Genomic DNA, 27953 nt, shown 5'->3' with positions numbered 1-27953 from the left:
AAGTCTCACCTCCTGTGGCCCTGTCTGGTTTCCTGTCTGTAGTTCTGCTTCTTCAGTGTTCCCAAACTGCAAGCTCAGAAAGGCCTCTTTTATCACAGTAAACATGGTGGTTACAAGTGTTCTCTGGGAGAGTAGGATTCCAAGCTTTCCGAGTGAGGCGCAAGCCTGTGTCTGTATTCTAGGTCTAATGCACCCAACAAAGAATCTAAGCATCATTACCCAACAATCTCTAAGACTGAAGCTCAGAACATGTCATGCCCTGTTCTGCATGGGCCTTCGCTCACCCCGCCCTCCGTGTGCTTGTCTCCTCAGGGTGGACAAGAGACGGTCAGCCCCACTATACTTCATTGTCAAAGAGAGAATGGGATGATGATCCTTTGCCTTGTGCTTAAAGGCTTCGTTAAACTGAGTTCCTATGTTGCTCCACCTTGACATCTTGGGCGCTTGTATAGTTTTCCCATTTTTGGAATAAGCAAGGACAACTTGGCCTCATCCCTATAAGCATTCAGCGCAGAGCTGGGCAAGTTAAATTATAAAGAGCCTTGGGGTGCAGAAATGGGGGGTCTCATGTCAACGCTGCCCTGCCATCGCCAGTGTTGTCACAGGGGGTGAAAAGATAATGTTCGCTCATTGCAAAGTGGCTTCCTGATGTTGGGCTGAAAGCACTAGAATGCACTAGAGCCAGCCTTAAGGGCTGTTTTTCTTCTAGTGCAATTTATAAAATACCTTTTATCACACCCAAATTTTTGCAGGATGGGAGACCTTGACTGTCTGGGGCTGTGGCTTTGGGGAACGAATGAATAAACATTAGCTTTCTAGAGTGAGGAGCATGAGGATGTCAAGGCAGCGTTTCTGTTTTGCTTTCTGGTCTCCTGCCCATCACTTCACCTTTGTTTCTCCATTTGTGAGACACTGCTCACTTGGCCAGGATGTCGTCAACATGAATAAGATAATGCGTGGGGCCCTTTCATCTGCTGCATCATTACAAAGCATTTGTTCAACACTTACGTGTGTCACCCAGGGAGAATGGGAAAGCCTGGGATCCACGCTTTGCCTACAGGATTACATTCTAATGCCTTCTTTTAAAGGCAGCAACTAAGGAAGCAGTGAGAAGTCATTCAAATGTTATGTTACATACTCCACAAAAACTGTCAGCATAAATTATTAACCAGAACTCATACTGAAAGGGATTTGCTCTCGTCAGGGAGTGCACAGAGAAACTGACTAGGAAGTTCTCCTGTGTCCAGGATTAAGACATACGGGGCCTTGTTCATGTAAACGAGACTTGAGCAAGAGATCCCAATGGAGGCGGGATGGCGAGGGGGGGAGGACAGAGCCTTTTGGAGAATTTGCTGGGTTTCTTGGTGTTTTGGCTTCTGTCGCTGCCTTAATCGTCTCAACTTCAGCTGAGACTCAGGCAGCGGTGGCTTAGGACTCGCTCTGACTCCTCCGTGAAATAGCAGGTGGCAGGCTTACTTGTCTTTATGGAGCTGCAGGACTTCTTGAGAGCGAGATCCAAATCAAGCTGGATGAAACCCTAGTGAACGAGGAGACACCAGGGCACCCACGGAGCTGCTGGCATGGCTTTTCATCAGCAAGACACTTGAAAGTGGAGTCCCAGAGAGAAATCAGGGTAATAACTTAAAGAGGAAAGGTTCCCTTTGGCTTACGATTTGGACTATTTTAGTCCTAGTTAGTTGGCCCCTATTGCTTTGGACTTGTGGTAGACTTGGCAGGAGCATATGGTGGAAGAAGACTCCTACCTCATGGCTAGGAGCCAAAGATAGGACCAGACCAGTATCTTACAGTCCTCTTTATGGACCATATACTTACTGATCTGACCTCCACATGTAAGTCACCTCTTCTAACATTAAAAACAAAAACAAAAACAAAACCCAAAAACCTCTTGTATGTCAGTGTCAAACTTGGGAACCTATCTAGTGACAGGGGCCATTTCTCATAGTCAGGTGGATCAGCTATAGGCTTTGTAATCAGAGACCCAAGTTGGAATCCCAGCTTCACTTTTCCAAACTTTGGGTATGTTATTTCACCTTCCTGGTTCTGTAGAAAGATGGTAATGATGCCATCCTGTGGGGTGGAACACCACCACAGGAAGCACCACCACCACCACCACAGGGAGTACCACTACCACCACAGGGAGTACCACCACCATGGGGAGTACCACCACCACCACCACGGGGAGTACCACTACCACGGGGAGTACCACCACCACCATGGGGAGTACCACCACAGGGAAGGGGTGCACACGTTTAGCTCATGGTGAGCCACTGTAGTCCTGCTCTCTCTTTCCCTCTTAAAGAGCCCAAAGAGCCTCTTCATAGAACCCCGTGATAGAGGCCAGCGGGCAACATGTGGATGAGGCATCCTACTGGTGGCTTTGTCATTTGGTTCACTCCTGTGTAACAATACATGTTAACTGTCAGTTTGGTTTTGGCATGACATATAGGTTGATGCTCAGGTTGAGCATCCTAATCCAATACTTGAGATCTGAAAGGTTTTGAGTGCATCATGATGCCACACGTGGAAAATTGTGGTAAAAATCTAATCTAGATGCCCTAAAATGTTGAGTAAAATGACTTTCAGGTTATATGTATATGGAAAAATGAACAAATTTCACGCTTTGTCTTGGATCCCAAGGAATAAATCTATGCTCCAAAACACCCAGTCTTGAACATTTCAGGTGAGGGATTACAACCTGTCCAATGAGGCTGATGCATTGCCTATTGTGCTAACGAGCACCTTAAACAAACGGTACTGCACTTTATTGACTGTTGACTCTAAGGCATCTGCCACCCCACATTTTAATTTATATAGCACCAAGATATCTTTTCTAATGGACATTAAGGTAGAGTTTAAGTGACAGAATTTTTTCTTTCTTAATGGCTTTAAAATAATAGGTATATCTTACAGTCCGTGAACCTCGCTCATTCTTTGCTCTATGTCACCTGCCCACTTTCCATGTAGCACACTGACATCTGGATAAAGGAACAGTAAAGGAAGAGTTTCCGAGTCTTTGGAAAGCATTTACACAAGGAACAAAAGACCCTCAAGATTGCATTTTGGTGTTAGATTTCAAGTGGCTCTTTTTCTCCCCTGGTCCCAAGATGCCTTTGCAAACTTTTATACAGGAGACTCCCCATCAAAGTATTCATGTATCTATCTATCTATCTATCTATCTATCTATCTATCTATCTATCTATCTATCTTCTATCTATCTATCTATCTTCTATCTCTATATCTGTCTTCTATCTTATCTATCTATCTAATCTGTGTATCTATGTATCTATGTATCTATCTACTCATATGTTGTTTTGAGACACAATCTTGCTATGTAGTCCTGGTTGGCCTGGAACTTGCTGTGTAGATTAGGCCGGCTGTGGACTCACAAAGATGTGCCCACCTCGCCTTCTTGAGAGCTAGGATTAAAGGCATGTACCCATTCCCAGCCTATGATGGGTTTTCTTACAAACAGCAATTCAATGCTGACTATATCTCAGGTGCCATGTTAACCACTTGCAGTATATAAACAGTTAACCCCTAACTCCATGAAGTAGATAGTAGGTTATTTTACTTATGAGGAAACCTAGGTTTGGGAGTTTTGCTCCAACCTTGAACTCAAAGCTATTCTGACCCAACTTCTGGGATCTGAACTGCTCCACCCAGTTGGTTCATTCCCAGCTCAAGTTGGCAGAATGACTCTTGAAATATCAAATGCCACAACAACATGGAGTTAGATCTGACCAGGAGCGTAGCTCACAAGGGGTAGGTTCTAGATTTTAGAAGAATGGAAAAGAAGACCCAGACCTTAGGCTGAGCCTCTGGGTCAGTTTCCCCCCCTTCCCTGTCCCTACAGCTGCCTCCTTCTACCTTTTCCTCCTGGCAGTGTATCTGCATGGCCCCTTGAGTACAGGCAACTATGGCTGATCCACTTTGCCCATCTGTGATTTTCATTCCCTTAAGACTTGAATCAGATCTGCCCTAGTTGCTGGGAAAGAGGGGAATGTGCTTGATGGTCTGTTAGCTCAGATGGGGAGAGTCAGCTTTTCCAGCAGGGAAAAAGGTATTCATTACACACAAAGAACTGTTCTCCATGTCTTTATGTTCTGAGGGGCTTCTTTGATTTAGTAGCAATATGTTAAGTGTTTTCCAAATATGACTTTAAATTTTCTACATCTGCCAAACAACTCCCCTGATTGGGTGATTCTGGGTGCCATTTCTTCTCCAGGCCCTAGACTCTATGCCATCTCTGTATTGCCATATAGTGAGTTGCTGGATAGAGAAACACCAGGGCCATTGTCACATATCACATACACGTCTACACACACTAGTTCTCCCTTCTAGCTCTCTGTAGAAAGCCAGTCAAAATTTAAAACATGAAATAGAAAACTATGGAAAACAAGTAAACAATTCACAAGCTCTAACTTCCATGGCATTCTGAGAGACATGGCACAGTTTTGCGCTTGATGTCTCATCCTCTTCCTGTCTGGGCTGTGACTCGTCCTCCCTCTATATGCGGCACCTGCCTTTTAGTCAGTGGCCATCCTAATCACAAAGCAGCTGTCCTGACATTGTGCGGATTGTGCTTAAAACACCTCATTCATCGGCTCCAAAGTGGAGGCTGCTGATGTAGGCGATGTTATTTCAGTGTATTGTTATAACACTTCTGTGGTTACTGCTAGCATCTTTGGTGTGCCTTCTCTGTAAATGTTCTTATGGGAAAGTCAAATCTGTAGAGTTCAGTACTGTGCAAGTTTTCTGATAACCTCTAAATGTCTTGGAATATATGTTCTATGATAAGGGAGAATATTCTATGCCTTTGTAGCTGTATGTATCTTCATATCTCTTATCTGCCTGTTGATGGATAACTTATCCCCTGGAGATATAGTCAACTGGCAAGGACATGACTTGGGACTAGCCAGCCTGATAGTGTAGACAGCAAGTGTCTAGGTCAGTGCTATTTTACAAGGAATATAAGAACCAAGATGGTCCACTGACTGGAAAGGAAGTTCAGGACTTGCTGTCCTGAAGAACACACTCAACTTATCCTTTCTTTACAGGCTTACTTGTCAAGTCACCTCAACTCCAAGTTTTAGCTTTTTTTTTTTTTTTGGTCTTATAATGTGGAATAGTATCATTTTTTCATAGCCTCATTGAAAAGATTCATTGTGCATTCAGTGTGCAGTGTTCCTTACTTCGCCTGTGTAGTAACAGGCAGAGAGAACTTTGAGAGCAGATTCTAGAGTTAACGGTGCTAGTGTGATGTGGACATGGCAGGGAGGAAGCATGGCAGGAGTGGGCAGAGCAGGAGTGGGAAGCAAGGCCGTGTGGAGCACTGAGAAGGCCTTGCCATCCCATCAGTTCTCATTTGGAACAAGATAGGAGCTATTGGAAAACCGGAGCTGAGGAGTGAGTTATGAGAAAAGTCACATGAGGGTGGTATGTGTGTGTGTATGTCTATGTCTGTGTGTGTCTGTGTGTGTGTGCACACACAATAGTTCAGAGAACTCTTAAGTAAGATGAGGAAATGAAATGTAATCATCTTTGGTGTCAAGGCCGAAGGTAAATGGCCAGTAGGAGGAAGAAGAGGTTGGAGAAATATGGTCTGCATTGTGGGTTTGGCTCTTCCTTGTCTCTCTTCTGAATGGTTTCCCATTAGTGTGGGCTTGGAATATTGCACAGGAAGTGGGGGGCTATTGGGTTGTTTTATAGCCCAGGTCCCACATCCAGATTGTGGTTGAACCTAGGAAAAGCCTATTGCATTGGTGCATGAGAGAAACAAGAGTAGAGCCTGGGGCCTGAGACTGAAGGTATGCTGAAGACAAAGAGGGGGCTTTTCCTCTGACTTGATACTGTGGTACCACGGTGGTTCTCTGGGAGGTGTGCGACCAGGATCTGAAAGCTCTGTTACCGTTGGTGAGAAGTCATGTGTGTGCCTGGCGTAGTTCCTCTGGAAGAACCCATGGCCCTGAAAGCTGAGAATGCAACCTCTGAGACTCAGGCTTGGAGAACCTAGTCTCACAGCCCCTTGAGTTCCAGCAACCTTGGGGTCAGCTAGTTCTCCACTGCTGGTCTGTTGTCTTTCTTCTGGGGCTCAGGGAGGCTGGCTTTTTTTTTTGAAGCAAAGAGACATTTGCAACTAGAATACAAACTCTCTCTCTCTCTCTCTCTCTCTCTCTCTCTCTCTCTCTCTCTCTGTGTGTGTGTGTGTGTGTGTGTGTGTGTGTGTGTGTGTGTGTGTGTTTCCCACTGTTGATCACAAAGCTACAAAATGTTTACCCAAGACAAGAAAAGATAACTTGTGCAGTGCTTTTCTGTGCTAGGCACTACACTTGATTTGTGCTGATCGCATCAGTCTTTGGAACAAGCCTATAAGTTGAGTACACTTTTATCCCCATTTTTCAAGGAAACAGGACAGAGACTAAGGACCTTCCTTGCCCCAGAAGTCCATTGCTCTTAAGTGGTGAGGCTATGCTATTTATCTATTTTTAACATATTCCTCTTTCATAAAATACATCCAGAACACAGGCTCCACTCTCTCCCTCTTCCTCATGAGCCCTACCCCTACCTCACCTCTTCCCCAGATCCACTCCCCCTCTGTTTCCCTTTAGAAAATAACAGACCTCCCAGTGATTAACTGAATATGGCATAACAATATGCAATAAGGTAAGGGCTAGGCATATCAAGGCTGGACAAGGCAACCCAGTAGGAGGAAAAAGGTCCCAAGAGCAGGCAAAAGAGTCAGAGACAACCCCATACCCACAACCAGTCCTGTCTGCAAGACGTACTGGGGCAATGGTTGCTCAAAGTTTGTGGTACTGGCCAATCAATGACTGGTCTAACTTGAGGGCCTTGCCATGAGAGGGGGCCCATGCCTGGCACTGCCTAGATGGCCAGGAGCCAGAAGCTAGATGGCTCAGAGACCTAGGGTAGAGCCAAACATGGTTGACATCAACAACAAAAAGTCAATGAAGTGATTGCTCATTGTATTCTGCTATACTCATAGGATGGCTGCCTAGCCCATTTGTTATCAGAAAGGCTTCCTCTAGCAGTGATGGAAGCAATACAGAGGCCTAGATCCAAACATTAGGTAGAGCTCAGGCAACCGTGGAAGAGGAGGAGGAAGGATTGTCGGAGCCAGAGGGGTCAAGTGGGGGAGCTATTTTTCAGTCTTAGGTGTCTGACTCTTATTTGCCGCGTGGGTTTTTGTAAGGGAGTCTCTGGACTAATACGTTTGAATAAGCACAAAGTTTCCATGTGGTCAGAACAATGAAGAAAACTGGCCTAAAAGTTCTTCCACATGTCCAGGAGGATTCCTGGCGGATGGCCATTTCCACTTCTTGTTTTATGTTGTTACTTATGGATGTACAGGTCACCATGCCCTTTCCAAGGGGTGGAAACTCATTTATACAGAGTCATGTGCATTTAATTGTTGATATTTGCCACAATATCTAAGCTGATACTTTTAACATAGTAGATGCCTAATAACATGCAATTGTTTCTGAAGTTGGAAGGGTGTGTTTGGCAACCAGTTTTTTTGTTTTTCTGTTTTTTGTTTTTTTGTTTGTTTGTTTGTTTGTTTACCAAAATCTGGTTTTATTGAAAACAATAAAATGAAACATTTTAAAGCTGGGAATTTTATGAATTATAGAGTTGAATGATGCTTTTGTGATTTTCAAAATGTTTCTACTTAGTTCATCTTGTTTCATCTTTCAGCCAATCCTCATGAAAGGGCAGAACCCACATTGTTCTCCAACTTAATTATGAGAAAACTGAGTTCAAAGTCAACAGTGAGCCTCCCAAAGCCACAATAGGGTCTTACTTTGGGTTTGGATGTGAAGTCAGAGCAGACGCCAGATCTTCACCTGATTTCTCAGTGCATAAATGCCATTAGTTGCACTTTTGCTGGGTGCAGAGCTTGACCCTGGGCTCTGAGAATACTCACTCTCTTTCAATAACATGCAAACTATTTTGCATGGTGGTGCTTTGGAACATGGACTCCTCGATCAAGACTTTTCCAGTTTATTGACTATGTCAATAACTGCACTGTTCAGTCGGCCTGGGGTTTGTTGTTGTTGTTGTTTTGTTTTGTTTTTTAATTTTGAAGTGATTTTAAATGGCGTGAAGTTTATAAAAGAGTTCAGAGTTCCCTACGTCTCATCTTCAGCCTGTGTCCTATAAGATCAGTATCTAGCAGAACCATATTAAAATGATTAAAACCAAGCTATTGATGGTGACTTACAAGTCTCGTTCTCTGGTGTTGCCAGTTGCGTCCCTGTTTTCATCCAGGATCCAGCCCAGGACCTCACATTGCCGTTAGTCATTACTTCTTGCTTCCCTTTCTTTCCTGGTCACCTCTCACTGGGGCCAAGACTCTCTTCCTTTCTTTTTATGATCTTGACTTTTGGAGATTGCAGATCCATTACCTTGTTTGTCGGTTTGTTTGTTTGTTTGTTTCCTTCTAATAGACCGAGGATGTACATCTTTTACATACTGAGCATGTAGTTCTGGGTATTACAGAGGTGATGTGCCCTTCACAGTGTGTTCTTGAAGTGGGAAAATGAAGACTTCATCTCCGCTGTTGCTCTTTATCAGTGGCTGCTGGTATCCGATGTCTTCCTTCAGTGTGATGCTGCTATTTCTCATCTTCAGTGCACATCCTAGGGGAGAAAGCACGAGGCTTCAAAATTATCCTGGCTCCTGTCAACCTTTTGCATATGATTTTAGAGTCCATCAGTGACTCTTGCCTGCAACAGCTGTGGTCTCTCTGCTGCTGCCGAAGGAAGGTTTTTCTGTTGTCTCCTTTCCTTCTATGTTTCTGAGAGAGAGAACTGTTGCCTCCTTTCCATCTCTTTCTATTTGGTCAGTATTCATTTGTATCAATATCTTGATTATTTGTTTTGTGTTGGGGGATAATTCAATGATGCTGGTTCTGCTCAGTTTCTCATAGATTTACCCAAGAGAGCTCTACCCTGCACTTTGACACCCAACAATCCTTTTCTACTCTTGAACCGCGAGGTCCTCCAGGCTCCTCATGTTTGGCCTGCCTAGCCCTAGAATCTAATGCTTCCCCAGGGCATCCCAGCTCCTTTCTTTAGAGAGCAGTGTTGTGTGCCCCTGTGCTTACCGCTCTGTAAGGACCTGCTTGCGTATCAGTCCTTCCTTGATGAGAGAAACACTGACCCGGGGGCCACTGGCTTTTTATCTTGTCAGGATCAGTAATAGTTTGTGACTCTTCTGTCTTGAGTCTCACTGACTTCACATTCTGCCCTGTCACCTTTCACTAGTGGGTTCAAGTCCTGAAGCAGCCATGTCCTTTGTCCATGTATTCCTCACATCTTTGCTGAGAGCAGGCTGTATGCAAGGGCTCCTGATGTCAGCCTTTTTTTTACATCAGTGACTAAAGTTTCATCCTCAATTTGTAATTCAGCCCCTTCTGTGAAATCCAGGCAATGCTGCTCCTTTTCTTGGTCACTGCGTATTTTGAGAAGTCACTTGAGATTATTTAGTATTCTACAACTCTGCAGAGTCAGGGAGAGGAGACCCGGTTGGTTCCGATGTCAGGTCCAAGAGCTGTTAGAATGTGAGCCACAGCACCCTGGGAGCTCCTGGAAACTTCTGGCTACAACTTGTTTCTGAAGTATGAGTTGACGTCTTCATGCCTCTTGCAAGAAGGCTAGAGATACATATTCTCACTTTGACTAGCCTTTGGGGTGTCTCTGCTCACACCAAGCAAGACGTGGAAGGGAAGCTACTGGCATGTGGTGCCAGGACAGGCCCCCCTTGTCAGTGTCACCGTCTCCCATGGGGCTCCTCGCCCCCAGGATGAGTTCTTCAGTAGCAGTGTGACCTCAGGGATCCCAGTCTGGCTTTAACCTACCCACTTCATATCTGAGTGGAGCTGGTTCAAATGGAAGGGAATTCTGAGGGATGTCAGTAAAGGTCATTTGCGTGTGACTATCCTTGCTCCCCATCAGGTTTATTGTGGTGCTTTTTCTTGGTAGGCTAATGAGCATTGTCTTTAAATTTTTTTTTAGTATAAATGGATAGAAATTACTTTCCAAGCTCAGAAAGGTGTGGCCCCCAAGGGCATCCCGCTGGGGGAGCAATGCGGCCTTTTCAAATGGAGTGCTTGCCTAGAAGCCCCTGCTGCCTACTTTTCTTCCAGAGAGATGAGATGCTGAAAACACATGCTGAGACTGGTTCTCTCTTCCTGTTCCTTTCTGGTATCTGTTAAATTATATCTTCTGTGTCACTGAGCAAATATGTGTTCTCAGCATGCAAAAAAACACACACAAGATGCTGTCGTCCATGGCTTCTAGTGGCCAAGATGGCTGCTCTACATCCTGCAGGTGCACTGGGAAGGTAACGGGAATCATTTGTATTTTCCTTGAGAGGGTAAGGCAGGCCCCCCAGACACCAGACTGTTAGACGTGCCAAGAAATGGGCAGTGCCGAGTGAGCTGAGACCCTCAGGTGGCCACTGATGACCAGGGATCAGAGGATAGAGATGGCTCTTTGGTGCTACTCTCAATTTTCATGCTGATGAAATCATCTGCGTTTGCATTTTAATACATGATGCACAGACTAGAGACAAGCATTGAATGTCTCTCCTGTTTGTAATGCACTGCCTGCCCTTGAGAATTTTAAATCAGTTGACCCACATAACCTAACTTATTTCAATTAAAAGTAACAGACATAATGGATTGGCAGAAGGATGAGGACGGGGGGCAGAAGCTCCCTCCCAAGAGCGTTGGTTCAGGCGAAATAATGGGAGCGACAAGGAATTCTGGGAAAGCATCATGCTAGTTGTCATAGAAACCTCCATACCCTCCCATGGCTGACATCCCTAGGAATGTAGCCGCTTGACATCATCTTGCTATGGACCCGGTGGAAGATCCCTCCAGGGGAGAATTCCTGCAGCAGTGTCCCTTAGCTTTCTCAGCACCATTTTCTTCCTTCTAGCTGTCTCCGTGCTAAGGCTCCTCAGGGAGGATTTGTGCAGGGACATGGTACACCATACAGTCTTGCTTTCTCATTTCCATTTTTCCTCCATGGCCTAGGGTTTTTCATTCCACAGAAATTGATAATTAACTCGGTTGCTCTAACAAGCCAACATCTGGAGCTACCACATCAGAAAAGCCATATGGCCTCCATCCAGCCTCTTCTCTCTTTTTCACACCCAGATTAACAACTGGTGATTGCCCCAACCTGGCATCATAGGACAGGACTGCCAAGCATGGAGCAGCTTGGGCTGATTGGTTAATGCAGAAAACCATGGGCTGCGTATTCTTAAATTGCTGGCTTATCTTGAACTGTAAAGAATTAAATTATAATTGTATCATTCCTTTCCTTTCTCTCTTCCTCCAACCCTCCCACCCCCTCAGGTTTCTCTTTCAGTCCCTCTCAAAGCTGTGGCTTCTTTTCTGTAGTACTGTTACAGTAAATGGATTCAGAAGGCTGCGTTTATATATTTATTTTCTTATATTGTTTGAACCCTTTGTTGTTCTGGTAGGAAAGGGAGGGGTCGGTTACTCATGGAGAAATGATCTTCCTTATCTGTCTGAACAGCATTCCTTTTAGACCACCTAAGGTTTATCCAGGTGCTGGGTGAAGTGTGGTACCATCTGGGGGCATGTCTGTGTGCCTCCTTGGGAACATGGTCCTGGCAGGGTTATATCAGATGCGGGCTTGGGAATGAGGTAAGCCCCATGAAGGACTTGTCTATCAGGTTGTCTGGTAGGATCGGGTATAGACACCTCGTCTGCTTCCTTCAGTCGGTTCCTGCTTACATCTGTCTTTCCATTTATCTTCCTGCTGGATGTTTAACCTTCTCAGATTTAACCAACAATCAGCAGAAGGTATATGAAAAAAATCATCTCTACTTTGGTCGTTTTCACCCCTAAACAGTATTGTATAACATGAATCCACAATGTTAAATATTATATGTAGATGTTTTGAAATGTATAGAGTATGCCAATGAAGATATTATGCCATGTTTAAAACTAAGAGACTTGGGTACCTGTGGGTTTAGATCCTTGAAGGGTTCTAGAACTGGGCTTTCTTAGATCCTGAGCACAGCTATAATGCCAACAACATGGCTGACACTGTGTAAGTGCCTCGCATATATGAGCTCAGCTGGGCCTCACAGGACCCTGTGAAGCAGGTGATACTGTTTTACAAATAAGAATATTGAATTATTCAAGAGTTAATAATTTTGCATATCAGGGATTGCTTTGGGAGTGATGTCAGGCGATTTGGCCTTAAAATCTATTGTGCAATATCAAAGTCGTTCTGCCAAGACTTTCCTAGCCCAGAGGCTTTTCAGATGAGAATTATTCCCAGTGTGTCTTAGGACATTCCAACCTCACTGTATTCGAGAATCATCTGGGGGATTGTAATAAGATATAGATACAGAGTCACAGGTGTGTAGTGGGACTGAGGCACTTATCTCTAGCCAGCTCCCAGATGATGTCCGTGGAGCTGACTGGGGAAGAGGGGTCAGGTACCAAAGGAGACTATTACAGCTCTGGGTTTCACTGTCAATGTTATATGTAGCCCTGCACTTAATAGTGGGTTCTGTGAGCAATAGCGTAATACCAATAAAGCTTTTGTTACAGATGTACTGGAGAAGAGACATGTGGATGCAGAGGAGAATCAGTTTTTGCTTGTAGACTCATTTTCTTGAGACTTCAATGCAATACAGAAAGCTTATCACACCCTGGCCCACTGCTGCCCGCTTCTTGGCATCTTAGCCAATGCGCTTTTGTAGTAGTTATTTTCTTGGGTTTAACTTGGCACTTCTGGGCTATTTTCAGTCTTTACTTCTTTTGAGTTACTCCATAAACAATTCTCCCAAACACATCCTGGCAGTGTACAAGAGATCAGACACAATGTTAGATTCCATCACAAAGCAGAATTACCATGGCAACTACTGGCTTTTGAATGTGCCCAGCACCTCAAACAAAGCTGATAGGGGAATTGAACCAAGGTCTTCTGAAAATGGAGAAGAGTAGTATGCCCTGACCGCTGTGCTGCTTCACCCTGCTGCGGGGGCTTCTACTAACTGAAGAGTCCACATAGGCAAGCTCCCTCCCTTGGAGTCCAGAAGTCAGCCTCCATAGGGGGCCTTTCTGGCCCTCAGCCTCCAACACCATGAGGATCCTGCAGTGCCTAGGGATCCTCTTGTTCTTCTGCTTTGAGGTCTGGTGGATAACCACTTCTGAGTCCTGCTGTGTAAATGTATCGATATTTTGGTTCATCTGCTTATTGGTGCTGTGGGGCATGTGGCAAATCCAGTAGCTACTGGGCCAAGGGTCATTAACCCATGCCATGCGGTGGGCTCAGGAGAAAGCTGGTGCTAAGGCGTGAAATCAGAGAAAGTTTGGCTTTTTGGATTTGTTAATGCAAGTAGCTCCCTCATCTGAGTGATCGCTCCTTTCTGCCCATTTTTTTTTTTTTTTCCTGGTGGCCTCCCCTGCTAGGGGCCTAGTAATGTGGTTCACTTTGTCTATCCGAGTCGGATAATATCATCAGAGAAGAACTCTGGTCTTCGCCAGCGAGACCCCACAAGATGGCTACTGTTGGATGAAGCCAGGAACAAGGACCCCGAGACCCAATGGCATGCAGATGTTGACTTTACAGCTGATCGCTGGACAGAACGACAGACTCGGTTCCATTAGCTGCTCACTTGATGCTGCTCAGACTCCTTCCTATGGGAATGTGGCAGAGGGGTGTGTTAAGTCTAAGAAGGCCCGGGCACTCTGTTCCCAAGAGTAAATATTTGACCTCTTTCGAGGTATTGCCGGCTGGAAGGAAAGATGAGTTCTCCTGCCGCCTTTGGAACCTCGTCTTTCACGATGTGGCCTTAAGTAACGACCTGAGGAAGAACTAGATGCAGATACCGTTAATCCTACCTCGCTCTTCAGTGTCACATCTGAGCTTCAAAGCATATGTGTACAGACGTATCCTTGCGTCCAGCTGGCCAACCATACCGTTTCCACGGCTAAGCAGAGCGTCTTTTGATAGAACTAACACATTGGCTGTCAGACTGAGTTAAGACCGACAATGCCTTCCTTTTCCCTTTCCAGCTCTATCCGTACATATTTACTTCTGAACGTTGCCACTGGCATAGAGGTGACAGCCACAGGTTGTAATATTCGAAGCCTAAAGCAATAAATGCAATTTTGACCGGCCTTCCTGTCTGTCTCTGCGTGTGTGCTTTCTCGCGCATGTGCGTGTGCGAGTGTTTTATGTTAAGTTTCCTCAAACGCCATGAAATCCTTCTGGCTCCATAGACTCTTTGTTCTAGCTGCCGTCAAAGGGAGACAGTCTTGTTTGGGATCAAGGTTCAGTTACTGGAAACTGGGAAGCTGCTGATAAAGAATATTTTTGTCAAAATAACCAGTGTAGAAGTATACAGTGCTGTATGAAACAAGTAGTCCCTGTGAAGGAGTGGCTGGATGGCTAGCTTATTATGGTATACTCACCTTATAGAAACACTGGGGCTGAACCATACGCATTTGGTATAAACAAAAATGCCTTTATTGAATTTAGAAATAACTGGAACATTGCAGACAGGCATTGTATTTCCTCACCCTTGTCTTGTGTTTGGTTCCTGAGCTGCCGACCCAGAAGCTTCTTGCATTCCATTATTATCTGATGATTATGGTGGGGGTGGCTAAAAGGTTTGGGAACTGAAGAGTTTGGAAAGAAATTCCACCAAGATTATGTGGCATCTTAAGAGACATTAGAAAGTCTGACTCCTTTCTGATGCAAAAGCAACAAGTTGCTCCAACAAGTCTTAGCCCAGTTAATGCAGACTGGGTTTTGACATTGAGCCGTGAAGTGTCTTGTGTGAGGTCATTCTTTTGGAGGAGAGAGAGAGGGAATCTGTAGGTCGTTTAGTCACTTATATCCAAGGATTCTTTTTTTTTTTTTTTTTAATTTTTTATTAATTTATTCTTGTTACATCTCAATGGGCAAGGATTCTTTTTTTAACCTCTCCACATACCTCTCACTCTCCTATCCATTTCTGTATGTGTGCATATTTGTATGTGTGGAATGTATGCGTGCATGTGCCTGGCATGAGTGTGGCGGTCGGAGGACCACTTCAGGTATTGGCCCTCATATCCCACCTCATTTGAGACAAGGTCTCTTGTAGTTTGCTGTTGTGTATGCCAGGCTTCCAGGGGTCTGCCTGTCTGTGCTTCACACACAGCCATAGGAACACTGGGCTCGCAGATGTGGCCTACCACATCTAGCTTTATGTGGATTCTGAGAATCTGATCTCAGGCTTTCAGGCTTGTAACCCACTGACCCACCCTCTCAGCCCTCTTAGACAGTCTTCCTAAGGAAAGGGGTTCTCCATCTTTTCTCTGTGAGGCTAGCTAGGAGAACTCTTGTTGTAAGCGGAGAAGAAGTGGTGGAGCTTTGAGAACAATCTCCCTGACTGTGGCTGAAATGGAGATTAACGACCCAGAGAAACCGGGAACCCCTGGCTCTGGTTCTGGGCTCCCCGGTTTGTTAAGCGTTCTTCATCAGATTGCTTTGCTGGCTGTAAGGTGGTTTTCCCTCGTCTGTAACATGGGACACACATCTATGCCTACACACATGCTTGTTCGGAGATAACTCTACATATGTAAAGGGTACGCAGATGAGAGCAGCTATCAAAACTATAATTATTATCTTAAATGTAATATTGAAATGTGCCGTCCGTTGCCTTTGTCCATCTGGAATAGAAATAGGAAGGACAGAGAATCGAACTCTGTCACGCTGGTCACACTTGTGGCTCTTAAAAGTCAGGTAGTTCTGGTTCTATGGCAGGGGTGCCACTGTGAGTCCTTCAGCAGGCAAGGAGGGAGCTATGGAGGGACAGGAGGTAGATGCCGAATGCTGGATGCTGGAATGTGAGCAAAGCTGCTTTGCGGGAAACAGTGACCCTCACAGCACCCAGATTGGTTTCCTCCACTAGGACCCAGTAGCCACTGTGTGTTTCAGTAGTTACCAGAGTGGCAGCAAGGGATGGGACAGTGCTAGCTTCTAGTCCTTAAGGCTTTCTTCCCATGCATTTCTTTCTTTCTTTCTTTTTTTTTTTTTTTTTTTTTGGTTTTTTTGAGACAGGGTTTCTCTGTGTAGCCTTGGCCATCCTGGACTCACTTTGTAGACCAGGCTGGCCTGGAACTCACAGCGATCCGCCTGCCTCTGCCTCCCGAGTGCTGGGATTAAAGGCGTGCGCCACCACTCCCGGCTCGCATTTCATTTATTTATTTACTTATTTATCGCCAAGAGACAGTCTCACTATATATCCCCGGCTGTGTATGGCACTCACTGAGATCTGCCTGCCTCTGCCTCTGAGTGCTGAGACTGAAGGCAGGCGCTCCCTTGCTTGCTGAGTCAATGCTTTTAAACTTCATGCTTATCTCTTCATGGAAGGGTCTCAGAAGCTGGGGTTCTGGAGAATGCTTAGTTCCCAGTGGCCCCAGGAGCATTTCTGGGCTCCTCTCACCAGCCACGTCCATCCCCCTCCCAGGAAGCTCGGGGCTCCTCTGGCCTATCTGTTTTCCTCTCAGCTTCAGCCTGTTCTTCCTCTCTTCCAGCACCCTCCTACTCTGCCCCTGCACACCCCGCCTCCTTTCCAATTTCAGGTTTTGGGGATGCTTCGCTGGCTCCTGTCCAGCTGTTTCCACAGAGGCTGAGTGCGCAGGTGCCATTCACCACAGCTCAGCAACTGTGTCCATCTGTTTGGCTGGCTGGGGCCTTTGAGCATCTGCTGAGGTGGTACAGACTGACAGGGCTCAAACAGGGGGCAGGGAGGACCTGGCCCGCAGCATGACCAGTAAGGCCAGATGCCGCTTGGAGACTTAATACAAAGATCCCGTGGCCTCCGTGGATTGGGGAGAGATGGAAATTGTGGATAAAATTGGAACCGAGATGTTTGGTAAAGTGATTTGTAAAGAATTAAATTTCGTTCAAACTGCTTTATTACTCATAGGGATTGTACCAGTCAACGACAAGGGCTAAATTGCTGGGCCAGTTAGAAAATATTGCTGCTGTGCAAGAATCGGTGATAACAGAATCCTTAGGCTTCACAAATGGCCCAGGTGATGATAATTCTTCAGAGAAGCTAGAAGCTGCTGTTGTGTTGCCTGGTGGCCTGGTCCACTGACTCGGACTCTTTTGTGGTTTTCTTCCTCACAGAAATGACAAGAACAGAGTCGAAGTCAAAACTCTCTCTTTTGAAATTGAGAGAGAGAGAGAGAGAGAGAGAGAGAGAGAGAGAGAGAGAGAGAGAGAGAGAGAGAGAGAGAGAGAGAGAGAGAGAGAGTACTATTAAGTGTTGGGGAAGGATCGAATGTAGGCAAAAGGATACGAGTCATGCAGGATAATATAAAGCTATTTTTTAAAAAAAACTGTAACGATGTGATGTGTGTGTGTGTGTGTGTGTGTGTGTGTGTGTGTGTGTGTGTGTTGGATAGTGAATAAAAATTTGATAGTGAAAAGTGTAAAATCCTGAACAAAGCCTCATGGCTTCAGAATGGCCATTCTAACTGTGTAGAAGTTTGCTGAGATGTTTGGAGTTTGTGATGGGGCATGTATCTGAGTGATATGATGTTTTAATTTGTGAGTTAACTAGCATAAGGTGGTTTTAAAAATGTGACCCGAGCAATACTAGGGAGAGTAGGAACCTGAAGAAGTCCACGTGTGTAGGGAAGTGTCTGTCGCTGTCCTGAGGGAGGCAGAAGCTGAGCCAAAGCCATCCATGTGGCCCAGAATTAGTGGCATCCCTGCTTCAGAAGTGCTGTGGACAGCCCGGAGCACAAGGGTGATAAGTCTCATGCTGCTAGGACAGCTGCAGTAAAAGGCGATACTCTCAGTCTCTGTGGACAGCATCCAAGCTTGACCCACTGCCCACCAGGCACACCGCGGCGAACTCACTAAATGGCCAATGTGATAGGTATTGGCCAAAACACGAGGTGACTTCTTCACCTTTACCTGATTCGTACCATGGTACAGTGGGCCTTCCATGCTTGGCCTTCCACTTCTCCTTTTCCACCCCTCTTTTGACCTTTTTTTTTTTGGCCTTGGCCTTCATTCCACTAATAACACTCAGCCTACCTGTCTCATGTGCTTCCGTTTCTCATCTTCTCACTGCCCCGTCTTCCCATGGTTTGGCCAACGTAGAGTTCCTGCCAGCAGTCATGGTTGCATTTTAATGGCTTATAGTAGATTTGTGTCTCAGTCCCCAGGAGACACCTCCAGTGTTTCTGAAAGAATGTTCCAGAAGGGAGGTACAGTGTGCATGTCCGGCCTGTTCCGTGTTCATTTGACCAGTGGGAGGTGATGTCAGAGGGAGCCATTGTCCTGAAAGGATCCAAGCAGCTTCACTTCTGACTTGATTTGTTTTAGAAGCTTGTCTCCTCCACATGTGAAGGAGCCGAGGTGCAAAGTGAAGGCAGTGTTTGCCACAGACTCACTAGACCTCACAGTGGACAAATTGGCTCTGTGTTCTTACTTATTGTGCCATTTCCCCCTCGTAACAGTCCTTCGAGGTAAACATCATGACTCCCATTTTTAAATATGAGAAAGCAGAGGCTTATCATGAAGCAGGTTTGCCCAAAGTCTAAGTGAGAGACCTAAGGTCAAATCTGTCCCAGGTCCACATCTTTCCATTCTGTCATGTAGTTTATTTTATTTTATTTATTTATTTATTTATTTATTTATTTATTGCCCTTCTTCTTGCCTTTACCCACCACCCATGCACTGCCTCCTGGGAGCAGGTGAGCAGGAGAGAGAATGCTTGTGAGGGCGATAGATACATGATCAATCATCAAACAAGAGCATCCTAGGAGAGTAGGTCAGAGGAAGGACAGGGCCCTCAGCACCTGCTCAGATTCTGACACTATCCGCTGAGCAGAGAAGATGAATGAGCGGCACCTGAGGCTGCTTTGCTGTCGGAGTGGAGGAGCGGCTCCTCATGAAGGGAGACACATTTTATATATAAAGCCCTGGTCCAAGACCGTGAGGCCACAGACCCTACACCCGGTTCCTCAGTGGCCTCACTTGGAAATGAGAACAGTGACTGGCCTGTCCAACAGTACATGGCCACGCAGTTGCCTAGATTTCCCAGTGCCTTTATGTGACCATAAAAGACTTCCGTGCCACAGTGCCGAGAAGCGCTGCTGGTGCTGATTGAAGATAAAGGAGGTGAACTGACTTACGCAAGGTCGCATGGCTTTGTAAGTGGCAGGGCTAACCCTGGCATTTAGGTGTTTTGTCTGCATGGTTTTCTGTTTTGTTTTAGAACAGTATGGCAGGGGGCCTCTTGTTTGGGTGTGGTGTTAGTGCTTTTGTAGGCCCTGGAGGAGTAAGGAGTATTTATATATAGCTATTGGCAACTATTGATACATCATACATTTGCTTATAGGACTTAAAGCTGTGGTTATCTGATATGCTGGTCTTACATTTCTAACCAGATAGTGTCTGGAGGCAGGGACACACAAGGCAGTTGTCGTGAGGTGTTACGTAAGTAATTACTGACCTATTGAATCAAGAGTGCTCTGGCACCTCAGAGATAAGCTTTCCCGTTCTCAAAAAAGTTATTCTCTCTGTGTGTCTCTCCCATGCTCGTGTGTGTGTGTGTGTGTGTGTGTGTGTGTGTGTGTGTGTGTGTGTGTGTGTGTGTCTTTGCATGATAAACACCACCATCTCATGACCTAAAAAGGCTCCATCTAAAGGTCCTAAAGCAACGGACAAATGCTTCCTTTAGGCTGTGTTTACATTACACAGCCCTGTGACAGCCACTTCCTGGCTTCTGGACTCTTTGCAAAACACTCAATGAGTACTCTCTGTGCCGCACTCAATTCCTTACTAGCTAAGGAGGGATGGGTATATGAAGAGCCAGCGCAGCATGCTGGGAAGCCTGTGTATCCTTTCGAGGAGAAATTTCCTGCGGGTGGACCAGTGACCCAAAGGAGCATCCCCTCCCATGGTGAGGTTGCTGGGCCATCCCTGTACATCACACCCTGTTTCTCAGGTTAGTGGCTCACAAGTGAGATGCTAAGCCCAGAGTGCCAGCAGGTGCGTTATACTGCCAAGAAATGACACCGGCAAGATAACAGTTTCCACTGTGGGACAGAAGTGGACCTTTCTTTTCTCTGGAGGCAGCACAGAGATAACTTCCGAAGGCTCAGTGGGGATACACTCTGGGAGGGAGCAATGTCTAATTACAGGCTGGAGAGAAGTGAGCCACAGGCTTGGCTGTATCTTCCTGGCCAGCTAAGGTACAATTGTGGTTCTGATGTTCACCAACTCTGGGACTTGAACAAGTGACATCAACCCTCAGTCTTGCTTTCCCCGTCACTGAAGGGGATCACCACTATAGTACTATAGGCCTGTGGGGCTGCTGGGAGAATGGGCATTCTGGCTCAATGCCTCATATCCAAAAGGCCTCAAGGCATCTTGGCTCTAACTACTACTGTTGGATTTGATTGACACCTAGATTCACTTGGCAGTTATTGCATGTAATTTCTAGAGTGCTGAGGTAGCTAACCACAGGGAGGTAAAGACTCAAACACATGCCCTGTGTTGACCCAGGCCTGAGCATTATGGAGGTGCCAACAGTAAGTTCCTGAAGCTCACTGAACCAGCCACTAATCCTCCTTAGATACCTTCTCATGGCTATGGTGGAAGTTCTGTGTGCTGTAGGGGTTTGCTATGTTCTCAGTGGAGATGAAAAATACTTGAAATAATAACTACTTTTTAACCTTTGACCTTGAAAGTTTCTCTGTCTCTAACCGGTCCCAGGTGGCTTTCCTGTCCTTGTGTGTTTTCTCTGGGAAAGAGACTGTCACACCTCTTGTGGTACCCTGTACTTTGAGAATCTTGTGATGCAAGATGATGTGAACAACTTAATAGTGCAAGCTACTTACAGTGTGCCCTGAGGGAGGCAGAGGGGAGGACCTCGGTGCTGCATTAGCACCACTCACCATGGGCTGTCTGGTCACCTGAGAAAGGCATGAATTGGAAAGGTTTTACGTGTTTCTCTCTCTCTCTCTCTCTCTCTCTCTCTCTCTCTCTCTCTCTCTCTCTCTCTCTCTCTCAGGGTCATATACTCCTCATCTTAGTGGCTTTTGGGGAATGAAAGCCTGGGCAAGCACTAGAATACTTGAGACAGAAGGAATGCAAGACTAAGTGGAGAAGAGGGTTTGTCTGAAGGCCTCCCAAGGCTGTCGTTTGGCATTAGGCAGACAGCTGATGGCTAGTAGAGCTACGTCTGACATTTTAGGGTAGTGAGGTGAAAAAGGCCCACTCAGCCTTGTTGAAGGCTCATTTTGGGATGACTGTTGGTTGCTTTAAGGAAAGATATGGTATCAAGATTTACAGCAGAAATACCCAAGTCAGGGAGGATGACTTACTTGGCACAGCCTCAAAGAAGGAGCCAGGTACCTTGGTGCTTATGTGGGTGGCACTGCTACACCTTGAGTGTCCCCATTATCCACCTTCCTGACATGGATCCAGTGAGTATGACCAAGTCGGGTGCTGGTCCTGAATGAGTGAGCGTGTATAGCTTCTGGTAGAAAACAAAAGTGCTTTGTAACCAAAATCCCCTTTGGTTATGTGTTGCTCTTAGGCAAATAATTAGAAACAGCTGCCCTGGAGTACTACGGAGAATGGAATCTTCCTAGTCTCCATAAAATGAAAACGCTTTGGGGAGCAGAGCCAAGCCCAAAGTGGGAGCTGGGCGGGAGGCGGAGCTTAGAAGGATGTCTGGTACCAGGTCCAGTAGATCCCTGTGACTTCCATTCTTGGGCTTTGGCATCTGTGAGGTGGAGTTCAGCAGTACCTGCTTCTTCCTGTGACTCCACCCTGTGGACGCTCAGCCACTCGGTGGCAGGCTCGTCCAAGTGACTGGCCACTTGAAACAGCTGAGGTCCATTGGCATGGCGATAAAGGCTGTCTGATTTCATGTCCATGCGGCGGTTAAAATTTGTATCGTCATTTGCGAAGTGTCCCCTGGGGTTCTGGAAGAGCCTGCAGAACCATTAAATCAAGTCAGCTCCTTGCCTGCTGCTGTTACGGGGAGGACTAGAACCCCAATTAATAATGATGTCGCTCTACCAGAGACTGCTGCTTGCCTGGATGTGTTTTTCCACAGAGTGGCCTTATGGGGCTCACAGTGTGCAGATACTCACGAGCCTGAAACAAAAGGTCCAAAAAAGGCTCGGTTTATACAGGGTGGCCTCTATGAGCTGGCTGTAGTCAAGGGCCTCTTCAACTCTTTAACTCTCATACTGTACACAAATCTCTGGGGTTTCAGGGCTGGCTGGAAGGAAGACAAGGAGGAAGGCAAGTCCTGCGTGCGAAGTAGAAGGGAGTTGGGAAAGGATTCTTGGGGTAGGATAGGGTTTATTTGGTCCTGATCTTGGTCCTTCATTAAGGCAGGAACTCAAGGCAGGCTCACAACAAAGCGGTGCTGCTAACTGGCTTGCTGTCCGTGCCTTGCTCGGCCTGCTTTGTGAGGTAAGCCAGGACCACCTGCACAGGAATGACACTGCCCATAGTGGGCCTGCCTCTCCCCAGTCAATCATTAAGAAAGTAACCCATAGACGGGTCAATATGATAGAGGGGATTTCTCAATTGAGAGTCTCTTTCTCTGGGCAACTAGAGTGTGGGTCAAGTTAGGAATAGATAACTGACACACATGAGGACTCCCCGGGTTGGCTCGCAAGCTTAGCCCCTTCTAGGACTCTCTTTTAAATTCACTTGTCCTCATCATCAAGTTCCTGGGGCTTGCTCTGGCCCTGAGGGGAAAGTCTGCGAGGCCCTACATTTCTGCCAGGGTGACTAGGTTTAATTTTAGGTGAAATACCAGGTCCCTTGAAGTTGATCTAAGCCACTTCCATTTTTGAATGTGTTTGTAATAAAGCTTTACTCTGGGTTAATCTGTATGCTTCCTATGTATTATTTATTAATAGATTCTGAACTTCAAAAGGACAAAAAGTATTATTTACTGGCCACTGCCCAGAGCACCAGACACACTCCAGTTAGGCAATGACATTATTTCAGAAAAAAAGATAACATTATCTCTACAGTTCTCTCTTCTCCTCAGAACTACTGCTGCGTGCCTGACAGGAGGGCGTGGGGAGCCCCTGAAACGCACAGTAGATCCTCAGAAGGTGCTGGTGCCCACCTCTTCCCTCATGCCTGTGGCTTTGTAAGTCGTGCACGGTGCCAGATATTTAATCTGAAGTTTAAACCATCCCTGTCTAAATGCAGTTCCTTTTAGAATCAGCTTAGAACATAGTAGGATGCTATGTCTCATATGCTTGGCCTATAGAATCATTGAGAACATTTTGAAAATGAGAAGTGAGGCTGTGGGCTGAAGTCAGGAGAAAATGGAGGGACAGGTCAAAGGGATCCTGACATGGCTATGTGTGCCATAAGGCACAGGATGATGAGCCTCGAGGCATTCCTGGGCTGACCCTCTCTGGGTTGGCTGGGTCATATTTAGGATGAGCAGGAAGATGAGCAGAGACAGAAAGTTGCTGTGTTGTGTTCTGTGAATGCAGCATCTCGCCTGCAGCTCCAGGTGCCACAGGGCTCTTATTTTCTAGAACTGGTCTGTCTCCTGCTCCTCACTCCTGGGGACCTGCAGACATGTCTACACCCCACATGGTGGGAAGCAGAGGGCAGAAGAGAACCCCAGTGAGACTCAGGGCTCTTCTCAGGGGACTACTGAGGACTCAGGCTGAGGCTCATGAGTATGTACAAGCCTTTCCAATTCTTCCTCACACATCCTGCTCCACTGCTCTCTTCATCTCAAGCTCACTAGTCCTGTTTTTTTTTTTTTTTAATTTTATGTTTAAGTTTGTGTGTGTGTGTGTGTGTGTGTGTCTGTCTGTCTGTCTGTCTGTGCATATGAGTGCATGTACTCATGTGGAAGACAGAGGCATCTGATACCCCTAGAGCTGGAGTTTTCAGGCTGTTGTAAGCTGCTGCACACAAGAAACCTAACATGGATCTTCCTGGAAGAGCAGCAAATGCCCTTACCACCGAGCCATCTCACCAGTCCCAACCTTTTATTTCTAAATTGCTTTTTAGTGCAAACATGGGGATTGGGGTTCAAGAAGGCAGCTTGAAGCCATGTCTGTTGGCTCCTTTGCCCCTTTCCCATCCAAGCTGCGTCAAACTGGGGTCACTTGGCTCCTCACTTTCTTCCATACTGATTGCCTGGAATTCGGGCTTCCCCCCATCCTCTGATGTGATGTCTGTCCCAGAGAACCAGGGGAAAGTAAAACTCCATTTCAGAAGCTGTCTTCAGTGATTTGTTTTAGATGAGCATTGAAGGACAGCTTGGTGGTGGTCTTGTCAGAGTCTCTGAGAAAGGATGACACATGGAGGGAGCCTCTCTGCGTTCTGACCTGTTCGTCCACTCTGAGCACTGTTGAGAGGAAGACACCATTGTCTCCTTGAGGAACAGTTCATCTGAAGGACTTTTAGATGAGGAGATGGCCAGCTTAGCCTGGCATCCCTTTTCCGAAGAGCAAAAGGCCTATGACGTAAGGCGGAGGAGGCACAGTTTTAAGTTACGATAGTCCTGAGCACCACACATCAAAGGAGCATTAGCTGTGTGAACGCAGTGGCTTGGATGCAAGGCACTTGGATGTTCTTCCTGGCTGACTTGCTGTGTGACCTTGGATAAGTCAGCTTTCCTTTCTGTCTGTCATCTCCAGAATGTGCAGGAAGGACCTGGATACGGACTGGTCTTACTGAGGCACCGGAAGGCCTGGAAAGTGAGGGAAGGAGTAGAGCCAAGCCTTAGCATGGTGCCACAGGAACAAAGCCCACTGTGAGAAAGAACCCTCTCTCAGAGAAGGAAGCAAGCGCCTCCTCCCTCGGTCCTGTTTACCAGGCTGGAGGAGGGGCTGCACTCTCCGGTCTCAGCGGTTTATCATTGCTCTTGGCTATTTGCACCTGCAGGAGGATGGCTGCTCCGGGCAGTCAGGTTGGTGTGAGTACAGATGGCCTCTAGCAGAGTGAGAGAGAGGGAAGTGCCAATCAAGAGGTCAGCCTCCCTGCTTAGACCTCTGAGCAGATGGGCCCTGAGGCAGCCTGGAAAGACACTTCCTAGTTCCTGTGTGACAGACAGTGTGGCCTTCAGAGGACGAGAGTGTCACCCACATCACATCTATTCTTTAGGGGAGGCCAGTATTTAGGATAAGCCAGAAACACAAGGGCTGTGATAATAAACAGAATCGGTCCGGCTACCCCACACATGTTAGGCTTACACCTATAGTTTCTCGTCACTTGCGTGTGGATCGTGGGTGGAGCCCAAGAGAAGGACCACCTGTGCCTCAGAACTCTTGCCCCAGATGACATTAGGGCTAAGCCTGGGAATTTTCAACCATCTTCTGTAGTTCTTCCTTTTACACTTGAGAACTGGTCACCTCCCCATCAAAGCAGAGGGTGACCAGACATCCTGAGCTTGTTGGTATTTTAAGAATGAAATACACAGAGGGCTAAGCCCCCCTCCCTCCCCAAATCTTGGTTGCTTGAGAAGCACTGTTCCCACTCCTCCTTTGTTATGTGCTGGGCTGACCTCAAGCTTGTGTAGGTTGGCCTTGAACCTTTGGTCCTGCTGTCTCTACCTTCTGAGTGTTAAGATTACAGGCATGTGCCACCAACTGGAGTCTGGGCAGTAATGAAGATCAAAGCAAGAGTGTCATGTACTGGGAACAGTCACTCTAGGCACTAAGCTACAGCTATAGCTAGTTTTCCTATTCCAATGCCATGGAGACAAACGATGTGGGCCCGCTGAACTAAAGCATGTGCCGAGTTTTAATCACTTGCCTGGGTTCATGCCCTAGAAACTGCACAGGCTTGTTGAGTTGGTGAGAGGCTCCCGGTAGCCAGAGAGAGGTGAAGAGAAGGTGTGTCAGAGCTAGGGCTGAGCTGGAACCTTCCAGCATTGTCCCAAGAATGGTATAGTGAGGGCGGCAGCTCTCAGCTCTTTTGCTCACAGGACTCCTTTATGATTTCAACACTGGCCAAAGAGTCCATGAAGCTTCAGCAGAGATACATATAAATAATATGTTTAATATTATTTAATTAGTGAAATATTTAGATACTTCATTGTTTAATGAAAATGGTTTTATGAAAACAAATTAGTGCGAAGGACCTTGCTTTACTTTTTTTCCATGTTTCTTTAGAGTCCTGCTTGATGCAAACAGTTGGATTCTTGCCCTTATTGTCACTCTGGGTGTCACAATGTCACATCAGGCAGCCTCTGCCGAACCACATTTGTGAGGGCATTGGAGTAAAAGGCAAACAGGGACTTAGTGTCACCAGGAATCTTCACAGTGGAGCTGCAGAGCTCTCTGGGGCCTTCAGCTTCCTTCAGTAAACTTTGAATAACCGTGAGTTAAGCCATCCTGACCCATGTTTAGTATGATGCTTTGCCTGTGGTAATCATCAAATAAGAAATTATTGTAAACGTCACCAGGAACTAGCAGACATAACATTATGGGGAGTTTCTTCTACATCAGTGCAGCAGTCTCTACAAAGATCCCCTTTGCCTTTGGGGGTCTGGAGAGTGGTGCTTTGTCTTCTCCAGTGGCCAGCAGGGAGCCCTGACAATCTTTGCATGTGTATCAGTCTGCCGGCACTGCCATAGCACAAGCCTACAGTTGCTGATATGCAAATTATGTTAATTAGATGTCACCTTGTCACCTTCCCTCCTAGGAGGCAAAGGACTCAACTCACCTTGCAGTCATCTCATCTCCTTGGTGTCCTTGAGAGGCCGAAATGTGACATGGTCACTCAGGAAGTCAGTGCCAGGAGCTTCACACTTAGATCTAAACTTTACCTGAGTGTCTTGTCCCAGATCAGTGGCAGAGGGGAGGCTGGAAAAGAGTCTTTGGATTGGCAGGGGATTGCCCAGGAACAGCAGGGAGCTTGGAGGCTCAGGAGAGGCCAGGACTGGAGCCTGGAGCTCAGCGGTGTGCAGGACTTTGTCTTCCCACCAGGAGACCAGAAAGCCATCTGACAGTCAGCTGGAACTCCCAGCCATCTTCCCTTTGGTGGCATCCAGAAGCCATAATGCAGGCAATAGGCTGAAAGCTGCAGCAAGCTGCTGCATTGGCATGTAGTTTGGAAGCCCTCTTCACTCAGCCCTCTATTAAACACCTGGTACGTTTGGCATCCCAATCTGTTTCCTGCATCATCTCCAAGGGAAAAAATAAAAATAAAAGAGCCTGGACCAGTGAGAGCAAGGGTTCTGCCTTTCAGTGTGGTAGGATGGTCGGTGTCTTCTTTCCAGCAGTCATTGATCTGTGGCCATAGGTGGATGACAGGGGACTGGGAGGCGGCCCAGGAACCTGATGGACCAGAACTATAGTCTAGCAGACTAGTATCTATGTGTGGTAGGGTCAGAGTCAGTTAGAGCCTGAGGAAGATAGGTAGCAGCCGAAAGCCAGCATGATGTTTCATGGGCTTGAGGTAGGTCTATAGAATGAGGGACAAATGATGAATCCAAAGTCAGTGATAAAGAAGAGTAACAAGCAAGCACATCAGGAAAAGGGCAGGAGTCCTGGCAGTTGTCTTCAGCCCCGCTTAAATGTGTTCTTAAAAAAAAAAAAATTGCTCCTTATTTGTATGTGTGTGGGTGTTTTGCTTGCATGTATGTATGTGCACCACATGGTGCCTGGTTCCTATAGAGATCAGAAGAGGGTGTCAGAACCCTGAAACTGGAGTTGTGGATATTGCAAGTCATGTTATGGTTACTGGGAACCAAGCCTAGGTCTTCTGCATGAGCAACAAGTGCTCTTGCCTGCTGAGCCAACTCTCTCGGCACCTTTCTTTCTTTCTTTCTTTTTTAGATTACATGAGGTTTATTAAATGAGCATGGGAGAGAAGGAAAGGGGGGTTACGAGAGAG

At 46.4% G+C, this 27953-nt stretch overlaps 1 protein-coding gene across 38 annotated transcripts in view; it reads left to right on the top strand.

Moving 5' to 3' along the window:
* The window catches only part of Cacna1c (calcium voltage-gated channel subunit alpha1 C), a 638839-nt gene that overhangs the window by 239772 nt on the left and 371114 nt on the right, over positions 1-27953 (top strand). The gene's annotated exons all lie outside the window — the stretch shown is intronic.

Source organism: Acomys russatus, chromosome 13, assembly GCF_903995435.1.
Source record: "Acomys russatus chromosome 13, mAcoRus1.1, whole genome shotgun sequence".
Taxonomy (NCBI): domain Eukaryota; kingdom Metazoa; phylum Chordata; class Mammalia; order Rodentia; family Muridae; genus Acomys; species Acomys russatus.
This window is presented reverse-complemented; position numbering and strand designations above follow the sequence as displayed.